Genomic DNA, 7,784 nt, shown 5'->3' with positions numbered 1-7,784 from the left:
GTTTAGCTCACAAAATTGACCCTTTGGCGGTTTCAGTGCCAGTCATCTTGGAGTTCCTGATGGATGGTCTGGACAAAGGGCTTTCCACAAGCACCATCCGTAGGCAGGTAGCAGCACTTGCCACAGTTATTTCCTGCGGCAATGAATCCTTAACACATTACCCTATGATACGCTCCTTCCTAAAAGGAGCTAACAATGCCAGACCACCAACTGTACATAGATACCCCTCCTGGGACCTTCATCAGGTTTTACAGGCTCTTGTTTCGCCACCCTTTGAACCTATTGACACTTGTTTGTTCAAACAGCTATCAATGAAGGTGGCATTTCTTGTTGCTGTAACTTCAGCCAGAAGGATCTCTGAGCTGGCTGCCCTGTCAGTGAGGAAGGACCTGTGTATTTTCCATAAGGACAGGGTAACCCTCAGGTTAGACCCCTCCTTCGTGCCCAACATTAATTCCTTGTATCATAGATCTCAGGAGATAGTTTTGCCGGACTTCTGTCCTAACCCATCTAATGACACAGAAGTTCAGTGGAACAAATTGGATGTGCGCAGGGCCTTATATTGTTATATACAGAGAACCTCATCCTTCCGCAAGACAGAGGCTCTGTTTGTGTCATTTCACCCTTTGTCATTAGGACAAAAGGTTTCCTCACCCACTATAGGCAGGTGGATTAGAGCTTGCATTTCTCTGGCATACCAGACTCAGTCACTGCAAGCTCCCAGGCATATCACAGCCCATTCCACCCGGGGTGCAGCTACTACAGCTGCCTGGTCTACTCAGGCCTCCGTAGAGGAAATTTGTAGAGCAGCAACATGGGCATCGCCCTCTTCCTTTGTCCGTCACTACAAGATGGATATATATGCCTCTTCTACGGCTTCATTTGGCCGGAAGGTTCTAGAGCACGCATTAACGTTGGATGGGACCCAGGCCCAATCTAATTCCCCACCCTAGGGACATTGGGCTTTGGTATGTCCCATCTGTGGGTTCTCCATCCAATCATGCTGGAGAAAGGGGTGTTGTCTTACCTGGACGCCTTTTCTCAGCATGATGATGGAGAATCCACTCCCTCCCATTAGGTCAGTTGGCCTGGTTCCCATATTGTTCAGACGCGTCGGACTAAAGTCCGAGTATCGCCTTAGCCTAAAACTGGGGTGCAGTTGGCACAGACGGGGCGTTACTAAATTTCAGACTTAGTCTAATTGGAGCAGATAGATTAAGACAACCCATCCGTGGATTCTCCATCATCATGCTGAGAAAAGGCATTCAGGTAAGACAACACCCCTTTCTCTTCAGTTTGCTAGAGTCAGGGCTGGTCCTGATTCATAATACTGAACCCAAACTCTATCAATTATTGTTTTCTTGGAGACCAATCCTTTAGGGAAATGAAACTATTGACTGAAGAATAGCAATAGCACTTAGACTTATATACCACTTAACAGTGCTTTACAACCCTTCCTAAGCATTTTACAGAGTCAGCATATTCCCCCCAACAATCTGGGTTCTCATTTTACCAACCTTGGAAGGATGGAAGGCTGAGTCAACCCTGAGTTTATGAGGATTGAACTCCTAGTAGTGAACTAAATTAACAAACAATACTGCATTCTAACCACTATGTCACCACGGCTCCTAAGGAGGTGGAGATAATAGGAGGCCATATGACTTCATTTAAAGATGTATGCAGTTACATTTACATTGAGATAGGATGCATGTAACTCTTCAGGAACTTTATTTGTTACCTGAAGAGAAACAATGCTAAACTATAATAGTGGTGGGTTTCATCAGCCTCCTGAGTAGCAATGATTTGACACAGCTTCTCATATGTACTTGTTCTTGATTAAAATAAGGCATTATTAACTCACTTCTGCACAGCTGAAGCAGAGCAAATATCCCTTTTTTCATTTGACTATCATTTTCATTTCATAATCCATAAATATTTGAGCAATGTCAACTGGCAGGAATGAGGGCAATGATAATTTGGAGTTCTACAGTTTTAGACTATCAAGCAATCGAGTAACCATAGAATTTCAGTCATCCTGGATCCTGAAAGTTAATTGAAAAGCAGGGCCATGCAGAACAGAAAACTTTCATTTTTGTTTTGAACAAAACCACTAATCCATCTAAGCTGTGATTTGGTGCCATTAATTCCAGGCTTACATGGGCCACAATTAATCCCAAAAACGTCATAGAGTGACCCAGGGACCTTCTTTACCCGAAGTGTATGTTCTTTCTCTAAGTAACAACTGAGTTATAAAATTGAGGGAAACCCCTGTGTAAGCTTTAGTGAGGAAAGGCAGGATATAAATCTAAATAACAACAATGGCATCCATCTGTTTTGAATGAGATAAATTTTAAGAGTAGGTAGGTTAATGTGTGTGAGATCACTCAAAAAATAGAAAGTGGATCATACTACTAGTTAAACAGAAATAAGGCATGAATAATTGTTATAGAAGTTGAGATGGATGCGAATATATATTTGATAAAGAAGTTCTCATGAACAGGAACAGTTCTGTATGTTATAGAACAAAGTTCACTCAGGAAAACATTCAAATGAATTGTACTTACTGTATGGCTTTTTTTAAAAAAAATCTCTTTAGGTAAGAGTATGTTCCCTGGAGCCTGTTGCCTGATTTAGTTTTGAATTTTTAGAAAATTGCTTCCAGGAGGTCATGTTAAGGAGAGAAGGATTGGATAGCTGCACTTAGTTCTCAGAAAAATTAAAACTGAAAGGACATTATATGCTACATATAATAGGGAATTTGAATTACTGAAGCTGAGAATTAAACAAAAGATTCTCCATGAACAGAACATTACTACCATTTTCAGTGTTGTAATTTCTGAATGAGTGTTGAAAACAAGAATGGTAAGGCTAAAGTTCATTTAGCCCAGCGTTTGGTTTATGGTAGGGACAGCTAGAGGATTCCTTTGTATATACAATTTAAGCTACCTTTAGTGACACAAGGAATAATGAACCATAATCCATCAATAATCCTACCTACAAATATTGTTTGACAATGCCCCTCCTTGCCTTATAAAAATACTTAAAAATCAAATACATAAGATGATTTTGTTGGATCAAGCCAGGATCCAACTGATTCAGCATTGTATTTATCATAGAGTCCAGCCACATGATGTTCTTATAGGTAGAATTTAAAATGTCCTCTATTATAACATGATGCTGTTAATGATGTGCAGTGACTCTAAAACTCCAGAAATCTTGCTCTTAGCTATTTGTGACAGGATGTCTCAAGGGAGCATGTTCCTCTCATGTAAACCCTGAACCACATGTAGACTTCTTATCTTTCTACAAGGTGAGAAATGGAGCCGAGGATTTTAAAATAAGACATGGGACTTTTTAATTAGGATTTTTTAGCAGTTGTTTGGAAAAGTGAAAGCTGAAGTTTGTTGGAGAGTCAGAGAAGATGATATTAGGATTCATTTGTGGGACAGAAATGAAATGAATGGGAATTTAAAGATTATAAGAGAAATGGAAGGGAAGGGAAGAAAGGGGGGGGGAGGGAAGGTAAGCTAGAGGCAACAGAATAGGGCACAACTAGCAAGTCTCTGTCTTTGAAAAGGGAATGAGGGACCAAACAGCCTTGAGCCAGTTTAACTAACAAAATATTAATGGAATTTCCACATAAAGCAGGACTGAAAGACTGCAAAGAAAATAAGCATTTTTTTAAATAGAGAGGGATCAGAAAATAAGAGCTTATACAAAAGAAGTGAACTAAAAGAGAAACATCATATGTAAGAGACTAGAAATCTTAAAATAACATACAGCAACTTAGGAAAATGATTTTTTTAAAAAAAATGCATCATGATATATGATCAGAGCAGTGAGGTGGCACAAACCCATAAAAAGCATAATTAGTGCTGTATGAAAAACTGGCAGAAGGGGAAAACATAGAAGTCTTCTATATAATATCTGAAAACGTTTAAAAGAGAGGGGTAGCTAAATTAGGTCTTACCTTCATGGGAAAGAGTATGTGATTTTGCATCAGTACAGTAGAATATAATTAAATAACTAACTAACAGTACAAAATAACCAAAAACACAAATTGGGAACACCAGTAAGATGCTTAAGTAGAAATTTCAAAATTTGGGGCTCCTTAGTTGAACTTGAAGTAAATTATTCCTGCAATCAGATAAAAAGAGTCTGGATGAAGTAATGAAAGAACCACAGAATTGTAAATTTAGAATGAAGCACAATGATCATCTGGTCCAGTCCATTTGAAAAATCAGTAAAACCATGATAGGTGGCTGCTGAGGATTTTCTTAAAAACCTTTAGAAGATGAAGATCCCACAACCTTCATAGGTTTCATTGTTTTTTTTATTGAAACATTTTATACAATATACATCCCAAGACCCACCCACCCCTACCTCCCCTACCCCGCTTCCCAGAGCTGAATACAGGGTTACAAATAAACAATCAAACTCTAAAAAAAAAACATTACCCAACTATACAGGTACATAGGTTTCATTGTTGTACAAATCCCACTAAATGAGATTTCTTGAGTAAATTGGCAAGGTTGAAATATGGAAAGTAGAAGAATTTTTATAAAATAAATTTATTACAAATAACAACAGAATAATAACGGAAGCAATATGGAAGAAGTTTAGAGGGTAGTCTATTAATAATCGTGTCTGTTCCACCTGTTGATTTTTATGTGTTGCTGTTTGGTTGCCATCCTAAAAGTATTCAAAACTGTGACACTATCTGTCAATTTATACTTTGATTTTTTATACCTGTATTTACCTATTTCAAACCAAGTTGTGCACCACCCATCCTGATTTTCAGTTTTCTAACACTATTGAATCTTTTTAAATATGTAGTATGAAATGAAAGTACAGCTAAATTAAAGTTACTATCTTGGAACATATATTATATAATGAAACATTGTTTTTCAGACACAGATTATTTAAAAATAGAACTTCTTAATTACCAAGTAGATATTTAGCTAGTTTTATTTTCTTGTTAGACATTACTTTCTAAGGTAGCATTCCCTGATCTGTAGAGTTTCTTACCATTACTTGATATTAGTTGACATCTTACATAAATTGGATATGTTATATACACATAGAAACTTATTACCTCTAGAAATGTGTATAAATAATAATATCAAAAAATGTTTCTGGTAACTGTGAAAACAAAGAAAATATCAGTTGTTGAATAACAATGAAGATGAAATATTTTTGAATTTCATAAGTATATATATATGCCCTTAGAGAAACTTCATATTATTTGTTCATACCAGAAAGAGATTATAGGAGTTATAATCCAATATATCTGGAAAGCATCAGATATATGAAAGTGTGTAGCAAATAGACTGTTTCTAAAGTAACTTTTGGGCTGCCTCAAATGCTCCTGTACATTTGGGCTAAGACTCTGCTGCTCCTATAATTTATTTGTTCTTTCAGCTGATTCAATGTTTGTCACATACTACTGTATAAATTTTTTATGCCTCTTTATCAGCATTGCTGAAATCATACAATGTTTAAGAAAGTTGTTGCCAAGTTTTTATGATGTCCTTCCCCTTGAAAGAAGGGGCTCTCATTTTCTTTGTGGCAGTACAATCAAGCTTGTGGAGTTTCTAGATTCTATATGAAATTCAGAATCTCCCAGAATGTATATAATCCATCCTTACTGCTTCTGTCACCATCTACCATTTTACCAAAATCACTTTTTCCCCCTGTTGTTTGTGATTGACACAGGAATGATATGGTGGTTAAGGTCCAGGACTAGGAGAAGGCAGATCAAGTCCTTCCTTTTACACAAAACTTGGCTACATGATTTTGAGCCAGTTATTCTCTCTTAGACATAGATTTGGATCTTGAAAAACATCTACTGTACTTATCAATCCAGAATGAACCATTATGGTAGATTATGGTCCATCATCTTCAATAGGAACACTTTCATGCTGCTGATAAACTACCCTCCATTTCCACAATAAAACCACTGTAAGCATCTTACACCTGTAAGTGTGTATTTAATCCTGTACTTTCAAATATAGATTTTTTCTTAAAACATGTATGTTATTATAGATTTCACTGGACTTAAATGCTAGGAAAATGTTTTAAAATAAAGGGATATAAGAAAATATCTATCAGATAGATTAATTCAATAAACATATGAACATATAAGATGTAGTTTCAAATCTTTGGTGCGGAATGACCAAATACCAACATCCTGCATCTGAGTTCCTTCTGCCTCTCTAAAGAACCCACTTAAATGAAATCATTCTGAGGCACTTCTCGGGGAAACATATGCTATTATATCCACATATTTCTACTGTACCAAAGTATCTTATGAGTCCTGCCCTTTATTGTAAGTTCAAAAGTGACAATTCAAATTTCTACTATATCCTTTCTCCAGTGGGTATTAAACATTTCACTTACCGCCTTTTTCAAAATTGGTTTTCAAATATACATTTAACAATTTGCAATACTGAAAAACAAAGTAGCTACATATTTAGTAAGTTACCATTTTCAAAATGTTTTGCATTAAACTTCCTGGTTGCAATGCCTATGTGTTAAGGAATTTAAATGAATGGTGCTTTCATCTCGGCTGATAATTATCTTCCCAATGAAATCTCCAAATCCATCTTTCTTCTTCCTCATTGATATAGTCTTTGTGCTTGTGAATATCAAAGTAACATTTTTAGCCCATGTTGGCATTTTGATGGGGCCTAGAGAGGAGCTTTGTTGCTATTAACTTCTTCCTCTCCATATCTCACATTTCTCTTGCTGTTGCTCCTTTGATTTCAGACAAAATTATACCAAAGAGTCCTGAAAAATATAGCACAGCAATTCCTCCTGGGTTTAATCCCAGGTGTTTAAGAAGGCTATTATGTTAATGAACTTAAGTTGTCAAGATAGAGTTCTGCTATCCTCAGGGTGTATTTGACATTTTTTTTTTAAAAAAAAAATCAAATTAGATCTACACTTTTCTGTCAGCAAGCATCTCTGGAATAAAAGTGATGAGGGGATGGGGAGAAATCTAGATATTCTCCTTAATTGAAGGCTTTAATTTTCCCCAAATGATTTGGACATCATTAAAGAAGTCTTAACTGATAAGTCTTTGATTTGGCTTGATGGCTTGATGAGGTATTTAATCAGCTGGGTATTTTATTTTAATAGTGAATTACATAGTTAATAAAAATCATTTTAATTAAAATATGTATTTCTATTTTTAAAAAAGAATATTACTCACAATTATAGGAAGTGCCTTCCCTTTTCCATAAAATAAAATTTAGGAATATTTCTTTAGAACTCTCTTCTACTAGGAATGTGCATTTTTTTTTTTTTTACAATAGTTTGTTTAGGAATGCAAGGCAATATGGAGAAATCTGTTTTCAACTGTTTTTTCCCCCCTTTTAAAAATACTTAAATCTTTCTAAAGCTTCCAAAAGTAAAATCCCTTGCAAAGACCAACAGACAAAGACAAAGGCTGTTTTTTTTCCCCCTTGCAATTCAAGTTCCCAAACAGATGACAAATTTACTATGCCATACTTCCAAACTTAGCATTTTGAAAAATAACTTTCAAGGCTCATATCTGAATAGAATAAGAAAATCAATGAATACCTATATCCACCTCTATGGTATTTCAAACAAATGTGTTTTTGCTACTACTTGATGCCTGAGATTAGGTGTAGCAGAGATCTAGGAGATCTAGGCACACTGTTTTGATGTTTCAACCAGTGTTGAAACTCCCACCAAAATCCCTTGAAGGGCATGCATTCCATATGTCAGAGAAGAAATATATCACCTGTCTTATTGTGCTA

This window comes from Crotalus tigris, unplaced genomic scaffold (assembly GCF_016545835.1).
Source record: "Crotalus tigris isolate CLP2741 ecotype Arizona unplaced genomic scaffold, ASM1654583v1 scf7180000024372.1857965, whole genome shotgun sequence".
In the NCBI taxonomy this organism is placed as follows: Eukaryota; Metazoa; Chordata; class Lepidosauria; order Squamata; family Viperidae; genus Crotalus; species Crotalus tigris.
Note: the sequence above shows the minus strand (reverse complement) of the source record.